General features: G+C 33.1%; 2 long non-coding RNA genes across 2 annotated transcripts; both read right to left on the reverse strand.

Annotated features, from left to right (window-relative positions):
• Nucleotides 1-372: 372 nt before the first annotated feature.
• On the reverse strand, nt 373-8,763 carry LOC126764480 (uncharacterized). Its single transcript, XR_007668009.1, has 3 exons — nt 8,464-8,763; nt 1,514-4,034; nt 373-1,455 (listed from the first exon to the last, which is right to left on the reverse strand). It is a non-coding gene; the product is annotated as an uncharacterized LOC126764480 (long non-coding RNA).
• Nucleotides 8,764-8,890: 127 nt separating this feature from the next.
• Nucleotides 8,891-21,348, reverse strand: LOC126764497 (uncharacterized). The gene is made up of 4 exons (XR_007668017.1): nt 20,910-21,348; nt 20,708-20,831; nt 20,363-20,636; nt 8,891-9,068 (listed from the first exon to the last, which is right to left on the reverse strand). It is a non-coding gene; the product is annotated as an uncharacterized LOC126764497 (long non-coding RNA).
• Between the last annotated feature and the right edge of the window lie 365 nt (nt 21,349-21,713).

Below are 21,713 nucleotides of genomic sequence, written 5' to 3' on the forward strand. Positions count from 1 at the left end.
TTCATTTCGGCTGTCAAAGAGAGTGCGTCTACGGAGCAAAGTGTTATACCATGTTCAGACCGACACTTAATCACACGATTTCGGCTGTTGAGTGGTTTATCCCACTAATCTTATAAATTTATCAAGAGTTCGCCATACAAAAATGACAGTTCAAAATCACTTCATCGGAGTGATTTGAAACTGATCCATGCAAAATCTCTCTGTGCGACTCTGATTTTGCGCCATCTACTTGGCAGCATTGGAAATCTATTACATTATCACAGCTGATTTAGGCACTAAAAAAAGGAAAAAATGTAAACAAACAAATTTTTTTTAGAGCAATGTATCTAATTTCCGCTGAAAATCGACTTCCCAAATAAAAAAATGCGTCCATTATTTCCATTATATGGAATATATTTAAAAGAATACGGCTTTTATTACAAAATACTATATGACAATGTTTTCTTTTGATAAATATTGAGCGATGTAAATTCTTGAATGGCAAAAACAGCCGTCTTTAATCTTTTCAACGGCAGTAAGAACACTGTTGGGTTATGATATGCTTAAATGTAATCTAATCTTTTAAATTTTCGGTCTGAACATGGTATTAAACAAAATAAAGTTAATAAGTAAAAACCAACCAAACCAAAAATTTTTATTGGAAATTCAAAAATTAGAAAGCGATGCGTCGATAGAGATTAGATATATTTTATTTTATTTTTCTCATTTTTTGCTTAAATTATTTTTTTAGTTAATTTTTTATGCATTAGTTTTAAGGGAATGAATATAAGTTTTATTTAAAGAACACAACTAATTTAACTATTTTATATGTAAATAAAAGGAATTAAAGAGATTTAAGTTTTTTCATAATTTCACAATATTTCAACCTTATGGTTTTGGCCTCATAAGATGCATTTCTAGTCAGCGTTGGTTCCCTGCCTGATAGCTGAATATTTTAACATTCAAATAGATTTGAGTTTGACTGGCGCCGTAAGTAGCAATAGGCAAGAACAACTGTAGTAACTTTTTCAGGACATAAATTTATTGTCGCTTGAAGAAGTCGAAAACGCGATGCCAAAATACCAAAAACGTTTTTAACTTTAACCCGTGCCGAGCTTAGAGTTTTGTTAAACACAAAGAGGAGTGGATCATCGTCTTCAAGCTCTAAGTGTGGTTCTGGTAAATTTAAACTTCCACTTTCCAACTTTTTAAAAAAATTCGAATTTCTGAAAACGCCTTCTTCGGAAATTCGTCCATTTGCACCTAAAACTACCATTAAAAAGTTGGAGTTGCTGTCAACAATTGCCAACAAGACAATACTGAATGTCTTTTTATAATTAAAATAGAATGAACCGGAGTTAGGGGACGTGAAATATTTATGTGCTTTCCATCGAGCCCGCCTAGGCAGTTGGGAAACATCTACTTCTCATAAAATAGATCAGCTACAGCCATCCATTGCTCAGGTGTTTTAGGAAGCTAAAAATATATTTCGTGTTAAATAAAATGTATAACTCGGATATTCTTTTAATACTACCTTAATTGGGTCTTTTAGAACTTTTGTAATGGTCTCGTATGTCTCAAGTACAATTTTAACAATCTCTTGGGCAGATATTGCGGTTGAAAATTTTAGTTCTTCAAATGAGGCGCAGGTAGTCAAAAATCTTAAAGTTATTGCCAAACGATTCTCTGCACTAATTGCACTTCATCGCTCATGCGCATGTAATTCTTGTAGTGTTTTGGCTCGGTTTCTCTCAACGTCTGCAAAAGCTTGTTATTTGAAAATTCATTTTTAGTTTGCAACCACATTTTAGACCATTTTCTTTTTTTCCGAATGTTTTTTTGCACCTGTTCTTCTTCCTCCGCTAAAACTTCATTTATAATAAGTAAAGCAACAACTTCCGAACTCATGTTAAAGCAACGAAGTGAATATTCAAAATGAAGTTGGCCTCAAAATTGCGTTAAAAGTTGTGTGGTATGTAGCGACAAGGGCAATTTCTAGCCCAACTCAATCAACAAACTAATTGTTGTGTTAACGTTTTCGTTGTCGGTCCGAACATAATATAAAAAAGAAAAGGCGATACACAATAGGGATATTCTCTTGCTCTTGCAAAACCCTTGCACGGTGCCCGAGTTGCAGATTTTTCCACCTAATGCAACGGCACAACAACAAACACACGCAGACGAGGATATCAACCATCGTCATTGTCATCAAAAGGGGGGTCTCTCATCCGAGGCTGGTTGTTATTTTTCATTCGATGTTTTTTTACGTGGCCGGCCCCAAACCCAGCGCACAACCCTATGTAGGGGATGTTTCGCCTTCCCACCTTAGCTCGCCTTCATACGGATGTTCTTAGACTACCCATAGGATAGTTGGTCAAAAACCGAAAGTCGTGAGCTGCTAAAGCTGTAAAAGAATCGTTCCTGTTCACTCCCAAGAGAATGGCGTTCAGAGAACTTTCTTCAATTGCGTGAACTTCTACACATGACTCCATCCTAAACATTACAAATTGAATTTTCTTTCTTACAATCAATTGTTTGGCAACATTATTTTTTTGGTATAAAGCTTATATGTATATGGTTCATATATAATTTATATTGTTATACTTTCTATAATTTACAATACTAAATATAGTACATCAATTTACTATTTTTAATATTCACACAATTTGTGAATTGTAAGCTAATTTAGCAACAATTTTTGAAATAAATTTTGAACTATTAGTATTGAGTAATTTAAGAAAACTCATAGAAATTCGGCTTTGGTGATTGGTCAAGTTTCAAAGATGATTTTTGCGTTTATGGTTGCCGTAATGGATCCATTCATCATCATCAGTCACAAACACGCAAAACTGAGTTATTGCTATAATAGTATTTAAACCAGGAATAAAGGGATGACCAACTTATTCCAGTGTGAGAGCGCTTCAAAATTAGGGTTTTTTATAACATTTTCCATTATGACCAGATTGAACAAAATAATAATTTGTGGGCATTTAAATTGAAACACCCAACATTTAGTACGAAAAAAAATACTATACAGTGGTTATTTATTATATGGAGAAACTATTTAAATCTTTTTAAAGTATGGCTTAGTACGCAGCTCTCAAGAAACGTAAAAACTTCATATAAAAAAACGCTTAAGAAACGGTCAAGAAACTTTCCTGCGATAAATTTACTTGTGCTAGTACGCAGCTCTCAAGAAATCTAGTACTCATTTTTAATGCTTTTTTTCAGTAAAATGTGAATATGGCAAACCTGGTTTTGCGAAGAAACATCAAATCAACAATTGTTTCTTGAAGGAAATTCGAAGTAATCGTCAAATTCATCCTAAATTAGTTGAAATCATTATTATGAAGTATATTCCATTTTGAAATGTTGTATAAAACCTACCAATCATCAACAACATTTCTTAAATCTCAATGAAAGTATTTATGTTACCATACACATACACACATACATATTACGCACAAAGTTCGTTTTCTTTGTTTATTCTCTCTTGCTCTTCTAATGTAGATCATTCACAATGCGTAACCAGCTATCAAAATTACTTGAGAAATAATGTATTTTTTTTCTTGAGCAATTAATTGAGAGCTGCGTACCAACCTTATATTAGAACAACTGACTTTTGGCCTTTTTTGTTTCTAAACATTTTCCATTGAAAATAATAATATGATCCTTTAAATTATAAAACGTGTCATCAAATACCTTCAAATTTCTAAAGATTTCAATCTGGCCATCGCTCGTTTCCAATTGATAAACGTCAAAACCTACTGAACTCGATTAGATGTCAAAGTTCAGGAGGTTTTGACGCTTATCAATTGTTCTCTCATTTCCAGTGAGAGAGGAGTTGGACATCTCTTTATCTCTGATTTAAACGTTTTGATATGGCTGCTTGAGTGACTCCCAAAGATTCTGTGAGGGTTTCTTATGTTTGTAGCAATTTTTGTCGAGTAAAGCCGCCCAGGACGTTCTTAGTCTATTAAGTCAAAATCACCACTTTTAAATCGTGCACACCACATTTAGCCACCAAGCTCAGCTAGTGAACGATCACCATTAACCTATACAAAAATAGATAACTTTTGGTCATATATAATCCAAGTTTTGTAACATTCGAAATAACAGTGAAAAGCTGGGGTCGAATCGTTACATCCGCACGGATCGGCAAACAGACGAAAGAAAATTACGTGATACGTCAATCGTATGCGGTAATTGGCATTATGACATACGATAGCAAACGGATCGTAATGTGTTTTCAATTCACAATAGTTTTTAAATTCCACATTGCTTTGGATCGTATCTTTAGGTCACAATAGATGTGGAACTGTCAAAACTGCTGCAAAATATTCAATAATTTTTTTAGTTTAAATATCAAGTGGTTGAATATCAGGATGGATCCGACTTTGTTTTTTTTTTATTTGAGCTCTAGTGAGAGTAGGTATATAAAAAATAAATCATGAAACCTCATTAACGAAGTTTTCGTTGCAGATTTTTAAAACGATTTGGTCTAACTAAAGAGGCTTTTGAATATGTCTGAATAATATAAGTATGTTTAACGCAATCTGACATCAGAGCAGTGCCTCCAGTGCTACAATTAGCAACCACGCTCTCACATTTGGCTAGCGGTGGATACCAGCACAGTATAGGCAGTGACTATTTGATTGGGATTTGTCAAAACACTGTTTCGAAGTTGACATCCCATGTGCTTAAAGAAATGAAAACGAAGTTGTGCCCACAGTTTATACGGTTTACACCAGAGGATTCCCTTACGTGTAAAGAGTGGTTTGTGCACCAATATAAAATTCCTGGAGGTAAATATACACTTTACTAAAATAGTAATATTACTAAATATAAAGAATTTAGTTATTGGGTGAATATATATATACATATATTATGGCAATTAACTGTCAATACGGTGGTGCAGCCCACGACTCATTTGTTTGGAAACACTCAGACCAGAGAAGAGTTTTGGAAGAACGATTTCAGCACAACAGAAATGAAAATTCATGGCTTTTAGGTATACATATTTTCACTTTGTTCTTTAAACGATATTGATTTTATTTATATTTTAACAGGGGATTCTGGCTACCCATTGGACCAGGGTGCATAACTCCTTACAGCAACGCTTCGGATGGTTCAAATGAAGCTATGTTCAATGAAATTCATTCAAAGGCAAGATGTATCGTCGAACGAAGTATCAGAATTTTAAAAGGACGCTGGAGAATTTTAGGATATGGCAAGAGAGGAAGGTACCATCCGATTTGCTAACGTTTGTGCAGCATTACACAACATCTGCATAAAATGCAAAATAAATTATGATCCTCAGAATTGCGATTCTGATCAAACAACGGATATCGACACCGGGGTAGCGAACCGCCTCACCGCAATCGGCCAAACAATAAGAGATCAAATAAAGTACTCTTTAATAAATTTAAGTTGAAAATGTCTATGTCTTTACCCTTGTAAGTTTTTTTCCTTCTAAACTGAAATACAAAGATTTTGTTCATATAAATAATTTTTTCTTAATTTTTAATGAAATATTCCATTCATTGGTTTTTTATTTATGTTATTTATTACTAAAAATTATAAAAAACATAAAATTGAAAAAAATTTTCTCAAATTTCCATAAATTTGTATATTACGATTGATAATTTGCGTTCGAATGACGGTTCGAACGAACGGATACGTTTATATACTCGCTCACGTATGTCATCATGCCAGATTTATACGAACGTTACGATCACGTATATAAGCGCTACGATCACGTATGTCATAATACGAAATACAGACTTTTAACTTAACGATTCGACCCCTGCATAATATTTACAATAAGTTACGACCCTCAAAATAGCGATTCTTATCACACAAGAAATGGACACCGGGGTAGCGAACCGCCTCACCGCAATCGACCAAACGATAAGAGACCAAATACGAGTAAAGTATTATTTAATAAATTTAGTTCAAAAATGTATATGTCCTTTACCTTGTAAATAATTTTATTTTTAATGTCAACTAAAATACAAAAATTTTGTTCATATGAATATTTTTTTTTTTATGAGATATTCCATTCATTGGTTTCTTATTTATGTTCTATATTACTAAAAATTATAAAAAACATAAAATTTAAAAAAAATGTGCCCACATTTCCATAAATTTTTCTTTACGATTGGTAGACTCGTCATTCGAACGAACGGATACGTTTATATACTCGTTCACGTATAACATCATGCCAGATTACGATAGAAGCGTTACGATCACGTATGTCATAATACGAAATACAGGCTTTTACGTGACGAGTGATACGTTCACGGATGTCAAGAATGATAGAATACAAGATTACGACGACCGCCATTACGAAACGTCATAGTTGCGTGTTGAGAAGAACAAGAGTGAAAAACTGTCAAATGGCTTGCAAATTGTAAACAGAAAAGTAAACACTTTTCTAAATTCGCAAAATATTATTAATTCTTTCGATTTTAATGAAAAGTTTTAGTGAAGCGATTGAATATTGTTGAGTGAAAAGATTTGAATCATTTCTACAGAAATATATCGGCCTATTGATAATAAAATTGTCTTTTAAGTTGTGATTCAAATGGAGAAGACGTTTCTTGTGTTGTATATAAATATATACGTATATTATAAGTTCAAATGTATCAGATGTATGAAATTATGATAAAATAATTGTGAAATTATTAATTTAGTATTAAATATATCATTTCTTTTGCAAAATAACACCAATTTTTTGGGAACTTTTAAATCGGCCGGAAAACCGAAAAAACTCGTTTTCGATCCTTTAATTGCATAATAATTATTACAACAAGCCACTGCACATTTTATTTTAAAAAATTAATGTATTTATGCTTAGAAATTTAAATAAATACAACAGTAAACTTACACTGGTTTTCTTCATTTGAACAATTTCCACACATGCTACTCTATTTATTGTGGATGTGCCTAAAACTAATTATATACATATTTTCTCGCAACAATATTCTAAACATTCCACTGAAATTTTTCCTGCAAAGACGAATAAATTAATATTATTTTGGGAATTTCAAAAAGTGTTTACTTTTCTGTTTACAATTTGTATGCATTTCTATGCTTGTTCGTCTCAACGCATAAGTGTGACGTCACGAAATTGTTGCACAATGTATTTGTTTTTGTAAGAATTGTCAAGAGCTAAACCGAAAAAAACTAACTGTAAACTAGTGTCGTAATCTTGTATTCTATCATTCTTGCACGGATGTAACGATTCGACCCCTGAAATGAGAAAATGAGTTTGTCGGACATATGCGATATTTAGTAATCGAACTCTTTTATGGTAGTTCTTAATATAAAGAAATCTTTCTGCAAAGGCATACAAAAAAGTTGTGATTACAGCTTAGGGAATTAAACAGTTAATTCTACAAGTTTATTTACTTTTTGTCTCGAATGTCTGCAGCGTTCCAGCTAGCACTCACCCAAGTAAGATATGCAAATTTCCTTAACAATTTGTATAGGTGCTGCCGCTTTCAACACAACTATGTCGTTTGTATAAGGAAATGTCGAATGAGCGTTTGGTACAACAAGATTAATTCTTGCTTTGAATTAAATAGTGTCCATCACCCTCAGTGTTCACCCGCGACCAGGAATAATGGGATGCCCAACTCTCCTGTCACTGGAAATGTGAGAGCCGCTCACCTACCGAACTTTGACAGTTGACTGGATTGGGTAGGTTTTGACGTTTTGCAATTGGAATGACAACGGCCAGACTATATGTGAACGGAGAAATTTGTTGACGCCGTTCAAGATCGTTACTAAAAATTTAAAACAATAAAAATCAAAGAAACTGCGAAATCATATTTCATGAATTTTGTAATTTGATGCATAATAGAGATCATTTTCTATTTCAAATGATTAAAAACATTCACTAATTGACAACTAACAGGCTTAATTCACCTTATTAAGTATTGAAAGATCGAAAGTCAGTGTTTTAATATATCATAAAATCATAAAAATTTAAGTGCTTTCGCCATATATTAAAAGTCCAATATATAATAATTTGTCGTAATAAACGTTGTGCGTTTTAATTTAAATGCCCAAAAATTCTTATTTTGTTCGATGTGGCCACAATGGAAAATGTTATAAAAAACGCTTATTTTGAGGCGCTCTCACTTTATTGAATACACATGTACATATGTATGTATGTATATGTCTAGAATAACTCTAGTAGGATATTAACTATTAAGTAATTGATGCTAACTTACAATCTCCCACTTTATTGTAAATTAATAATTGTATCATTAATATATTCATTAAGTTTTGTTTTATCACCTTCAGGCATTGGTAAATCGTTATTTTTTTACACGTTCTACCGACGGACTCGTCGTAATGCCCTGACTATTTGTGCCAATCATACCCATTAATTTCTTTAAAGCCTCCCCTTTGGTGAACTAAAGGCAAACACAAACAGAAAATATGTTCAGCGATTTTCGGGAACATTACACTTACATTTGGTCGTCCGCAAATGCTTTACAAAAAGTTGGTTCATTTGTTCGAAGTGTTCACCCAACATTTTGTGATATATTTTTGTTCTGTGTTGAAGTGACTGTAAAAACCAGGAATAAAGGGTTGTTAAACTTATTCCAGTGTGAGAGCGCCTCAAAATTAGCGTTTTTTATAACATTTTCCATTATGGCCAGATTTAACAAAATTACAATTTTTGGGCATTTAAATTCAAACACCCAACATTTAGTATGAATAAAAATTACTATATAGCGGTTATTTATTATATGGAGAAACTATTTAAATCTTTTTTAAAGAATATTATAACAACTGACTTTTGTCCTTTCAATACCCAATAATAGGATTTAAGCTTGTTAGGTCTCAATCATTAAATGTTTTTAATAATTTTCCATTGAAAATAAAACTATGATGCTTCAAATTACAAAACGTTTCATCAAATATCTTTAGATTTCACAAATTTATTTAATTTTCATTGTTTTACATTTTTTATAAGTGGTCTTGAACGATGCAACCAATCCCTCCGTTTACATATTTTTTTGGTAAGATTTCAATCTGGCCATCGCTCGTTTCCAATTGCTAAACGTCAAAACCTACTGAACTCGATTAGCTGTCAAAGTTCAGTAGGTTTTGACGTTTAGCAATTGCTCTCTCACTTCCAGTGAGAGAGGAGTTAAAGATCTCTTTATCTCTGGTAAAAACTGTTCTTTATGTATACATACATGGCGATTAAACGAACAATCGTGGTGTTGTTGAATCGTATTCCGGCAAAGGCACTACCAATGCCAGGAATAAAGGGATGTTAAACTTATTCCAGTGTGAGAGCGCCTCAAAATTAGCGTTTTTTATAACATTTTCCATTATGGCCAGATTGAACAAAATTACAATTTTTGACATTTATCAACCCAATACCCAACATTTAGTACGAATAAAAATTACTAAATAGTGGTTATTTATTATATGGAGAAACTATTTAAATCTTTTTAAAGAGTATTATAACAACTGACTTTTGTCCTTTCAATACCTAATAATAGAATTTAAGCTTGTTAGCTCTCAATCATTAAATGTTTTTAATCATTTTCCATTGAAAATAATACTATGATGCTTCAAATTACAAAACGTTTCATCAAATATCTTTAAATTTCACAAATTTATTTAATTTTCATTGTTTTACATTTTTTATAAGTTGTCTTGAACGGTGCAACAAATCCTTCCGTTTACATATATTTTTGGTAAGATTTCAATCTGGCCATCGCTCGTTTCCAATTGCTATACGTCGAAACCTACTGAACTCGATCAACTGTCAAAGTTTAGGTGGTTTTGACGTTTAGCAATTGTTCCCTCACTTCCAGTGAGAGTGGAGTTAAACATCTCTTTATCTTTAAGTAGAGCGCGACAGACTGCAAGCGACATCTGTTAAATATTAAAATACACACGTTCTTATGGACACAGTTATGTAGTCGTGCAGCTGCCTCAATAACTGTGTCTTTAAGAACGTGTGTATTTTAATATTTGAAAATGTCGCTTGCAGTCTGTCCCGCTCTCCGTGTTCAGAGCTTAATTGTCAATTTGTTGCCATTGCCGTTAATTAACTAAATAAATTATTTTAAAGTAACGATTTATCTTTGAATATTTATGATATTTATAAAAAAATCGTACTTTAAAATATTCAGTAAATATGCACTTTTTGCACTATTATTATTATACATATTTTATGATTTTATATAACATTTCGTATTTTATTTTGTTTATTTTAATAGGGGTAAATGTTGGCTCAAACGTTTAGGTGTTTTTGAAGATCAAAATGAAAAAAACACCTAAACATATTTTTGCGTGTGAGCGGCATTTTTCTGAAGAAATGCGTAACGCAAAAAAATTGCGTCCGAGAGCCGTTCCGGATATAAATTTAATTATTGAGCCAATGTTTAACGCCCCAAATTCTTTTTTTGAAAAACCTATTGAAATGGGCGTTGAAGATTTGATTTTTTTCCCCAAATGGAAGGATCTGCCTCAAATGCAAACGGTGCATCGAGGCAGCTGCTTCCGCTTTTAGAAAGGGAAGACCGCGATAATATTTTAGAGCCTCTTCCACTTCTTGAGGAGGAACTACTAAATAGTAATGAAAAAGCCGCGCAACCAGGTAGAAGTCTGACAGCAGGGACAGATAGAAAAAAAATTGAGGGAAGAGAATAGGATTTTAAAAATAAAATTAGATGAAAAAGAACAGGGGAATAGAAGTTTAAAAGCTCAGTTGGTCCAAATGGCTACTGAATTAGAAAAATGTAGGGAAATGTTAAGAAGTAGTTCATTTAGGGAAAAGTCAGATCCTTTTGAGATAGTTTGCAGCAAAGTTCCTCCTCAGTTAGGTGTTTGTATTAGGAGTAGTTTTGTTAATAGTAATCGCCAAAGTCAAGGTCGGCGATATGATAGTTTTCTTAAAATTTTAGCTTTGGGTGTATTTTTTTTGTCGCCAATCGCTTACCGTTACCTAAAGCACCAACTTAGTTTTCCCTCGGAAATTACGTTACATAATTTTGTCGCAGATTGGCCTCGTTTCCCAGGTTGCACCCAAAGCAGCATAAAGTCTTTACAAATTAGGAGTAAGGGATTTTCTTTCGAACAAAAGTTCATATCAGTTTCTTGTGATGAAATGTCACTGAAATGTCATTTGCAGTATGATAAGAAATTTGATAGGGTGATAGGTCTGGAAGATTATGGCGATGAAAATCGCACATCTAGAATAGCCACAACTGCAATGACCAAAATGGTACAAGGTATAGGTGGGGAACCTTGGTCCCACCCGTTAGCTTATTTCTTTATTAGAGGCTCATGTAAAGGGGATGTCCTCAAGAAATATATTCTTGAAGCCATTACCCAACTTCAAAATATAGGGCTAGTTCCTTGCCATTTTGTTTGTGACCAGGGTACCAATTTTCAAAATTTAGCCAATTTGTTAGGTGTTTTAATGTCACGGCCTTTTTTCAACGTTAATGGTAAGGAAATATGTTTTTTTTACGATAGCCCCCATTTATTAAAATGTAGTCGAAACTGCTTACAAAATATGAAAAATAAAGTTGATTATGAAAATAGTCGCGTATGTTGGTCACATATAGTCCATTTTTATAAACAGGACTCGAAGTCGAGTTATCGGTGTGCGCATAAATTAACCGATGCTCATATTTACCCCTATACCTTTCAAAAAATGAAAGTTAAATTCGCGTCTCAAGTGTTAAGTAATACGGTCGCTTCAGGTATGCTTTCTCTTTACAGCTCGGGAGCCCTAAGCTCAAATAGTATGAGCTTTATTAATACCGCGGATTTCGTTTCTTTTTTCAATAAATTATTCGATATTTTTAATAGTAGTTTCACTGAGGCCATTGTACCCAGTAAAAAAGTTTTTATAAGTTCCTCAGAGCAAAACCAGTTTTTAGGTGAGGCAGAAAAAGTTTTAAAAACAATTTGGGTCGTAGATTTGTTAGGAAACAACACAACAAATAATTTCAATTTTATTAAGGGGTGGTTAATAAATATTAATAGTTTAAGACGATTGTGGCGATTGCTGTCACACTCAGGATTTCCTTACCTAAAGACAAGACGACTATGTCAGGACAGCTTAGAGCATTTTTTTGGTCAGATTAGAAGTAGGGGAGGTACTAGAGTTACACCTTTCATGTTCTCTAGTTTATTTAGGAAGTCGTGGGGTTTACGTTACGTAAATATCGTAACAAAAGGTAACTGTGAGCTGCCTTTAGAACCCGAAGCCACCGTTATTTCAGAACATAGCCATAATGTTCTTCTTAATGTGTGCAATGATTCTGTTTTAAGTGACCTTTCGTGGCAAGATTTCCAAGGTTTACCACGTCCCGAACACTCCATTGTTAGATCCATTAATTTAGATAGTAGTTTAGAAATTAACTTTTTGAAAGAAAATGCTTTTAATTATTTTTGCGGCTACCTTTACTTGAAAATTTTTAAAATGCACACATGCCTCCTGCCATGACTTTATTTAGGAGATGAAATTCCTTCTGATCAATTCATCTTCATACACCAAAACCAGATCGATAAATGCAAGTGAAGCCGCCTCAAGAATTTGTTGCATTTATTAATAATTTATAAATAAAATTTGTTGAGGAATTTGACAGAAATTGTCAGAAAATAGGATTAGGTGAACTTCTTTTTGCTAAATTAAAATATATTGGGCCCTTCTTGTGTTGTGAAGACTGTGACCCAAAGGTAGTTATTGCTCTATTTATTAGAATTAGAATTTATTTTATGACAAAATTTTTAAGAATAAAATTTTTAAGAATAAAATTTTGTGTGTTTCACATTTGTAGTTTTTATCATCCTTTTCAGTGGTTGCAATGAGCTAAATATTTTATACTAAAATAATATTTTTTAAGCAGATTCGCATAAAGAGGCTCTAAAATTAGAACGATAAAGATTAGAAAATGTTGCGTTACAAATTAGAATTTTGGGCTTAAATATTTTCATTTGTATACACGTTTATTTTTATAGTTTTAAGTATTATATTGTTATACTCTGATACGAAGTGATATTGTTTTTGTTATTTTTTTGTACTATTATATATGAGTTGTTATCGTTTTGTTTTTTTTTTTTTATTATTATATTAAGTTTGTCACGATCGTCGGAGACCCTATAAAGTATCGGGTGATTTTTTAAGAGCTTGATAACTTTTTTTAAAAAAAAAAACGCATAAAATTTGCAAAATCTCATCGGTTCTTTATTTGAAACGTTAGATTGGTTCATGACATTTACTTTTTGAAGATAATTTCATTTAAATGTTGACCGCGGCTGCGTCTTGGGTGGTCCATTCGGAAAGTCCAATTTTGGGCAACTTTTTCGAGAAAAAGCCCGAATTTCTTCGGAAATGTTGTCTTCCAAAGCTGGAATAGTTGCTGGCTTATTTCTGTAGACTTTAGACTTGACGTAGCCCCACAAAAAATAGTCTAAAGGCGTTAAATCGCATGATCTTGGTGGCCAACTGCCCATGCATCCCGAGAAATGCACTGTTTGGTGTGGTTTGTACGCTGGTGGAATCATTGGACCGTATTTTTTCAAAGATGCTGTTGGACGCAACGTGAATGGCGATCGCTATCGTTCGATGCTAACAAACTTTTTGTTGCCAAAAATGGAAGAACTGAACTTGGTTGACATGTGGTTTCAACAAGATGGCGCTACATGCCACACAGCTCGCGATTCTATGGCCATTTTGAGGGAAAACTTCGGAGAACAATTCATCTCAAGAAATGGACCCGTAAGTTGGCCACCAAGATCATGCGATTTAACGCCTTTAGACTATTTTTGTGGGGCCACGTAAGTCTAAAGTCTACAAAATAAGCCAGCAACTATTCCAGCTTTGGAAGACAACATTTCCGAAGAAATCGGGCTCAGAATGGACCACCTAAGACGCAGCCGCGGTCAACATTTAAATGAAATTATCTTCAAAAGTCGAACTAATTTAACGTTTCAAATAAAGAACCGATGATTTTTTGCAAATTTTATGCGTTTTTTTTTAAAAAAAAGTTATCAAGCTCTTATAAAATCACCCGATATAAATGATCAGTATGTCGAGCTGAGTCGATTTAGCCATGTCCGTCTGTCTGTCCGTCTGTCTGTATATATACGAACTAGTCTCTCAGTTTTTAAGATATCGTTTTGAAATTTTGCAAACGTCATTTTCTCTTCAAGAAGCTGCTTATTTGTCGGAACGGCCGATATCGGGCAACCATAACATATAGCTGCCATACAAACTGAACGATCGGAATCAAGTTCTTGTAGGGAAAACTTTCACATTTGTCAAGATATATTCACAAAATTTGGTACAGATTATTTTCTAAGGCAACAATGTAATGTCCGAAGAAATTGATCAGATCGGTTAACTATAGCGTATAGCTACCATACAAACTGAACAATCGGAATCAAGTTCTTGTATGGACAACTTTCACATTTGACAAGATATATTCACGAAACTTGATATATATTATTTTCTAACGCAACAATGTAATCTCCGAAGAAATTGTTCAGATCGGTTAACTATAACATATAGCTGCCATACAAACTGAACGATCGGAATCAAGTTCTTGTATGGACAACTTTCACATTTGACAAGATATATTCACGAAACTTGATATATGTTATTTTCTAAGGCAACAATGTAATTTTCGAGGAAATTGTTCAGATCGGTTAACTATAGCATATAGCTGCCATACAAACTGAACGATCGGAAACAAGTTCTTGTATGGAAAACTTTCACATTTGACAAGATATATTCACGAAATTTGGTATATGTTATTTTCTAAGGCAACAATGTAATCTCCGAAGAAATTGATCAGATCGGTTAACTATAGCGTATAGCTACCATACAAACTGAACGATCGGAATCAAGTTCTTGTATGGACAACTTTCACATTTGACAAGATATATTCAGGAAACTTGATATTTGTTATTTTTTAAGGCAACAATGTAATCTCCGAAGAAATTGTTCAGATCGGTTAACTATAGCATATAGCTGCCATACAAACTGAACGATCAGAATCAAGTTCTTGTATGGACAACTTTCACATTTGACAAGATATATTCACGAAACTTGATATATGTTATTTTCTAAGGCAACAATGTAATTTTCGAGGAAATTGTTCAGATCGGTTAACTATAGCATATAGCTGCCATACAAACTGAACGATCGGAATCAAGTTCTTGTATGGACAACTTTCACATTTGACAAGATATATTCACGAAACTTGATATATGTTATTTTCTAAGGCAACAATATAATCTCTAAAAAACTTGTTTAGAACGGATTACTATAGCATATAGCTGCCATACAAACTGAACGATCGGAATCAAGTTCTTGTATGGACAACTTTCACATTTGACAAGATATATTCACGAAACTTGATATATGTTATTTTCTAAGGCAACAATATAATCTCTAAAAAACTTGTTTAGAACGGATTACTATAGCATAGAGCTTCCATACAAACTGAACACATAGTTACTAACAGAAATGCACCTGTGAAGGGTATTTAGCTTCGGTGCAACCGAAGTTAACGTTTTTTCTTGTTTTTTTATGTAAATAAATTTTTAATGGGTGATATAGGTCTACTGGGGAACCGAGCACCCAAAAATAACTTCGGTAACGCGCCCTTTTGCATACCTCATAGGTGGTGTGGAAAATGCGAATTGGGTGTTTTATTTAAAATGGCCAAAAAATTGCTTTTTTTCTGATCTGGTTACAATGGAAAATGCTATAAAAAACGCTAATTTTGAAGCGCTCTCACACTGGAATAAGTTTAACATCCCTATATTCCTGGTTTTGACGTTTATCAATTGGAAACGAACGATGGCCAGATTAAAATCTTACCAAAAAAATGTGTAAACGGAGGATTTGTTGCATTGTTCAAGACCACTTATAAAAAATGTTAAACAATGAAAATTAAATAAATTTGTGAAATTTAAAGATATTTGATGAAACGTTTTGTAATTTGAAGCATCATAGTTTTACTTTCAATGGAAAATGATTAAAAACATTTAATGATTGAGAGCTAACAAGCTTAACTCCTATTATTGGGTATTGAAAGGACAAAAGTCAGTTGTTATAACATTCTTTAAAAAGATTTAAATAGTTTCTCCATATAATAAATAACCACTATTTAGTAATTTTTATTCGTACTAAATGTTGGGTGTTTGAATTTAAATGCCCAAAAATTGTAATTTTGTTCAATCTGGCCATAATGGAAAATGTTATAAAAAACGCTAATTTTAAGGCGCTCTCACACTGGAATAAGTTTAACATCCCTTTATTCCTGGCCATTGTATAACATGTAAAAGTATGTGCTCTGCTGTGCTCCGAGTTTAGTTAGGTAAACAATTATAGCTGAAGCGAGAGCAAAAAATGAATTGCTGTGCTGTGCTCTGGCGTAGGGGTAGCAAAAAATTGGGAGCGGTAGTAGATCAGAGCTTATGAAAATTTTTATTTGCTACTGCTCCGCATGTGTTTTTTTTTCTTGTTTTGCTATTTTCTGTCATAATATTTGAGTTAATTGAATAATTCAACCAAAAAAAAGGCACGATTACGATTCTTTTGGCGCCGCGATTTTATTTATTTTATTTTACGTGATATGACAAATACCAGTGTTGCCACATATTGTGTTTTGAAAAAATTATCAAAAAATTTTCTGTTTAACATATATAGAGAAAATAGTACAAATGGTTTAGATATCTTATGTGATTTGATAAATAAAGATTAAAAAAATAACCATAGTCGGTTCAACACCGGGGTGTTCATAGTTCCTTTGTGTCAAACAACTTTCTGCACTGGCGGCCTTCGGCCGCGTTTCAAAAAAAAAACCCTGGTCGGTCCAACACCGGGGTGTTTATAGTTCTTTTTTGTCGAACTACTTTCTGCACTGGCGGCCTTCGGCCGCGCTTCAAAAAAAATAACCCTGGTCGGTCCAACACCGGGGTGTTCATAGTTCCTTTGTGTCGAACTACTTTCAGCATAGGCGGCTTTCGGCCGCGCTTCAAAAAAAAAAAATAACCCTTGTCGGTCCAACACAGTGTTCATAGTTTCTTTGTGTCGAACTACTTTATGTACTGGCGGCCTTCGGCCGCGCTTCAAAAAAAATAACCATCATCGATCGAACACCTATATTAAACAAAAGGAGAGAAATACTGAAAAGCTTTGCATTTTATAATAACTTTTTCCTATTTATTATGATGTTTCTACATATATATATACATACATATATATTGTCAATGCTAAATAAAATTTAAGTTAACGAAAATCGTTAAAATGTTAAATAAATTTTTGATTATTTTTTCAGGACACAAAGTATGGCAACACTGCTATTGTCATAAATGTAAACATACAAATCTCTTGAATGTTTGAATGTGCAAAATAGTTTTTAAAGAATATTTATTTTCTTAAAAAATAGGCAATTAGTGTAAATTTTGGATATATTTGAATGTGTACAGTGTAATTAAACATATATTAGTTGAATAATGTGTGAAAAGTGGGTTCAACATAGTGAAATAACTAGTATTACTTTTACACATTTTTGAACTTTAAATAGAAATACCTCGAAAACTATGAGTCTGAGGAGGGTATATGTATGTGTACACATACCTGAGGACCTCCTCCATCAATCCGTACCATCAAATCGCAGCACCAAAAGAATCGTAATATTGCCCAAAAAAATTGTATGCAAATCATTTTGGCACTTGTTGCATCAAGTGACTTTATAAATCTAAAATCAAATATTATAAGAAATAAATTAATAAAATAATACCATTTTTATATTACCAAAAAACATCATCTATTACAATACTCAATTACTATGAATTTTCGCGATTAATTTTAACTACATATAATTTCCCCCTTTTTATATACATACATATATGCATATGTAAGTACTTACCACTAGTTTAAGATGTTAGGTTAAGTTTTAGACTAAACTATGAAATTCTGGTAATAAAGAATTTTGTTGTACAAAAACCATTATCGTGAACGGACGTTTTCTTAACCGACATCTTTTAAATTCGCGCAACCCAATTAATTTGTTCGTCCTAAAAAAACTGCCTTGTTCAGAAGCAAAATCAGTATAACTCATATACTTAGCTTGTATGGATATGAAGATTTTTACTTATTTCTTTCTATTTTTTAATTACTAAAAATTTGAAATGATTCCTACATGAATTTTGAACCAATGCTTATGATTTGAAATATAATTTTTGCATTTATGAGTAGTATTGAATTTTAACATAAAGAGATAAAAAAAAAAAGTATCCTATGTGCTTACCCTGCTTCTAAGCTACCTCCCCACCAACTTTCAGCCAAATCGGTTCAGCCATTCTTGAGTTATAAATGTTGTAACTAACACGACTTTCTTTTATATACTAATACACATATACATATGTACATACATAGATGACAGAAAATAGCAAAAAAGAAAAAAAATAACGAACACATGCGGAGCAGTAGCAAATGAAAATTTTCATTAGCTCTGCTTTATTACTGCTCCCAATTTTTTGCTACCGCTACTCCAAAGCACAGCACAGCACTTCATTTTTTGCTCTCGCTTCAGCTATATTTTTTTGCCCAACAAAACTCGGAGCAGAGCAGAGCACATTCTTTTACATGTCTTAAGTGTGGAACACATAGAGCGCGACAGACTGCAAACTACATCTGTCAAATATTAAAATACACACGTTCTTATGGACACTGTTATTTTGACAGCTGCACGACTACACGACTGCAGGCCGTCAGTTGTCGTTCTCGCTAACTTCAATATCCTCCTATATTTGCCAACGACAGTACGACGACAGTAGAGTTGACAGTAGAATGGAAGATAGAGAGATGAGGTAGAGTGGTGATGGCACTAATATGTAAAATGTAAAATTATTCACAGCTCTAACAAACTTGAAGTTATTTTACAAATAAAAGCATAAAATAGCTATATTATAGCTCTATTATATCATTTGTAATAACTTGATAAAATTGATAATTTAAAGCAAAAATATTTACCTATTTACTTATTTTTTGCATTAAAATTTCACTTTGAACAAAATATTAAAATTTCATTGCAGTGAAATGAATTAGTATGGCCACAACGAAATTGTGTACATACAAAATAGACAACTGCGTTGTTTTGTGTACATGCCGGCCATTGTGTTGTTGTTGCTTCTCAAAATGTACATGTACGTTTTCAGTTCACTCTCGTGCTGCTGCAGTCTGTCGTGCTCTATGTGTTCGACACTTTACTATGGCTCTGCTGTGGCTCCCGACAAAGTGAGAGCGGTTAGATAGCACAGCAATAATCAAGAATAATGGGATGCCCAACTTATAGCGGGATTCTGTAACCAGTCTCTAGTCTCTATGTGAGACAGTTTGAGGCAAAGTCTCAATTTGAGACTAGTTACCATTCACTAAACAGTCTCTAGCGTTAGTCTCAAAATATTGAGACCTGGTAGTTAGCGGGTCACAAAACTAAAAAGAACTCTTGTCTGCCATTTTGAATATACTGAATAGAGATCATCATAGATATTAATCGATTGTCGTTTCTTTATATTTTGTAAGCAACTCAAACACGAAAAGGTTAAAAATAAATAAATCTTACATAAATTTCGTAAATATTATGAAACAAAGTCAACATATATTTTTATTTTCATTGATAATTATGTTTTTTGACTATGTTATAGAAAATTTAATATTTGTTATCGACATATTTATTTTCATTCAAGTTTAAAAACATCTCTGAATAATGAAATGTAATAGATTTTGTGACTGTCACTTACAGAATAGCAAAATCGTCTCAAGTCTCAAAAATTGTCTCTAACTCAAAATCTCAAATTTAGAGACTTGAGACTGTCTCAAGTTACAGAATCGCACGGTTATTCCAGTGTGAGAGCGCCTCATAATAAGCGTTTTTTATAACATTTTCCATTATGGCCAGATCGAACAAAATAACAATTTTTGGGCATTTATTAACCCAATACCCAACATTTAGTACGAATATAAATTACTAAATAGTGGTTATTTATTATATGAAGAAACTATTTAAATCTTTTTAAAGAATATTATAACAACTGACTTTTGTCCTTTCAATACCCAATAATCGGATTTAAGGTTGTTAGCTCTCAATAATTAAAAGTTTTTAATAATTTTCAATTGAAAATAATACTATGATGTTTCAAATTACAAAACATTTCATCAAATATCTTTAAATTTCACAAATTTATTTAATTTTCATTGTTTTGCATTTTTGATAAGAGGTCTTGAACGATGCAAAAAATCCCTCCGTATATATATTTTTTGGTAAGATTTCAATCTGGCCATCGCTCGTTTCCAATTACTAAACGTCAAAACCTCCTGAACTCGATCAACTGTCAAAGTTTAGGTGGTTTTGACGTTTAGCAATTGCTCTCTCACTTCCAGTGAGAGAGGAGTTAAACATCTCTTTATCTCTGGTAATTGTTCTCTCTTTTCCAGTGAGAGAGGAGTTGGGCATCCCATTATTCCTGGCAATAATTCTAGAAATTTTGCTGCTACGGAGTAGTAAATGAAAGCCTTGCTTACACATACATATAATGTTATGTTATTTGACGTCACACCAGCAAATTAGAAAAGGGTTGAGTGTCATCTGAAAGCACATAAAAAAACACGAAGTAAATAAATAAATAGTTAATTTAGGCATTACGCAGCTTTGCATACCTGTGTAGCAGGTTCACCCAAATTCTACGGGACCTTTTCGCCAAGGTTCCTAATGCCTACTGTAAACGCGTATCATCGATCGACCATTCTAACGCCCATTTTTTGGTTGTCACTATTGTTGAAACTAAACAAAAGGAAACAATAAAAACGTTTTGTGACACTAGGTACATAGAGCCATAATCAATAATAATAATTCACTTACACTTAACTTTCAAACAACACGGAGTCCAATCGCATTTCCTTATTGAGATTACTAGCTGCACTCTCTAATATGCGTTTCTGTCACGTTTGTTCTTTCTTTTCTATCTTTGGTATAGCGCGTTGTATTTCACACTGAGACGCACCCAAATCTAACAGTCGAATTGTTGCTTGTATTCGTAGGATCCACGATTTTTAATAACACTACTAACTGCATTTTTATGTTCTACTTACTGAACTAGCCTGTGAATATGTAACTATTGGTGGCAGATTTAAGTTGATCGCAATTTCGTACCTTGTGTTTGTACACTGACTGCTAGTGCAAGTTATAAGATTTACCGAAGAAATATGTGTGTTCAAATTACTTGAACAATAATATACAGTCAACTATCAGTTGACTGCATACAAAAACGCAGCAAACAAAAGAAAAATATGTGATAAGAATACAATACTGAAAAACAACCCTTATGGTGGTTATTGTATTTTTCATCATAAATCTTCAAGTGCCTTACCCTGCCAACCATGAGCGGGTAAAAAACCAGATAATCAGGTGGTAAGAATGTGGGTAATCCATAGGGTAATCATGTGTACTTTGCCATAGGCCGAGCGACAATTTTACCCACTCACGTACGTATACATGTGATCATACATCTTTGTTGCTCTCATTCAGCAGTGTCATATAAAAAAGTATACCTGTCCTGCTCTAATATCCCCAATCGACGGCTGATGGATGGTTGCATTTTCAACAGCTGATGCAGGGTTGCATTTTCTGATTCCTACTTTTAAACTTTTAAAAATTTCAAACTAA

Source organism: Bactrocera neohumeralis, chromosome 2 (genome assembly GCF_024586455.1).
Source record: "Bactrocera neohumeralis isolate Rockhampton chromosome 2, APGP_CSIRO_Bneo_wtdbg2-racon-allhic-juicebox.fasta_v2, whole genome shotgun sequence".
NCBI classification, from domain to species: Eukaryota; Metazoa; Arthropoda; class Insecta; order Diptera; family Tephritidae; genus Bactrocera; species Bactrocera neohumeralis.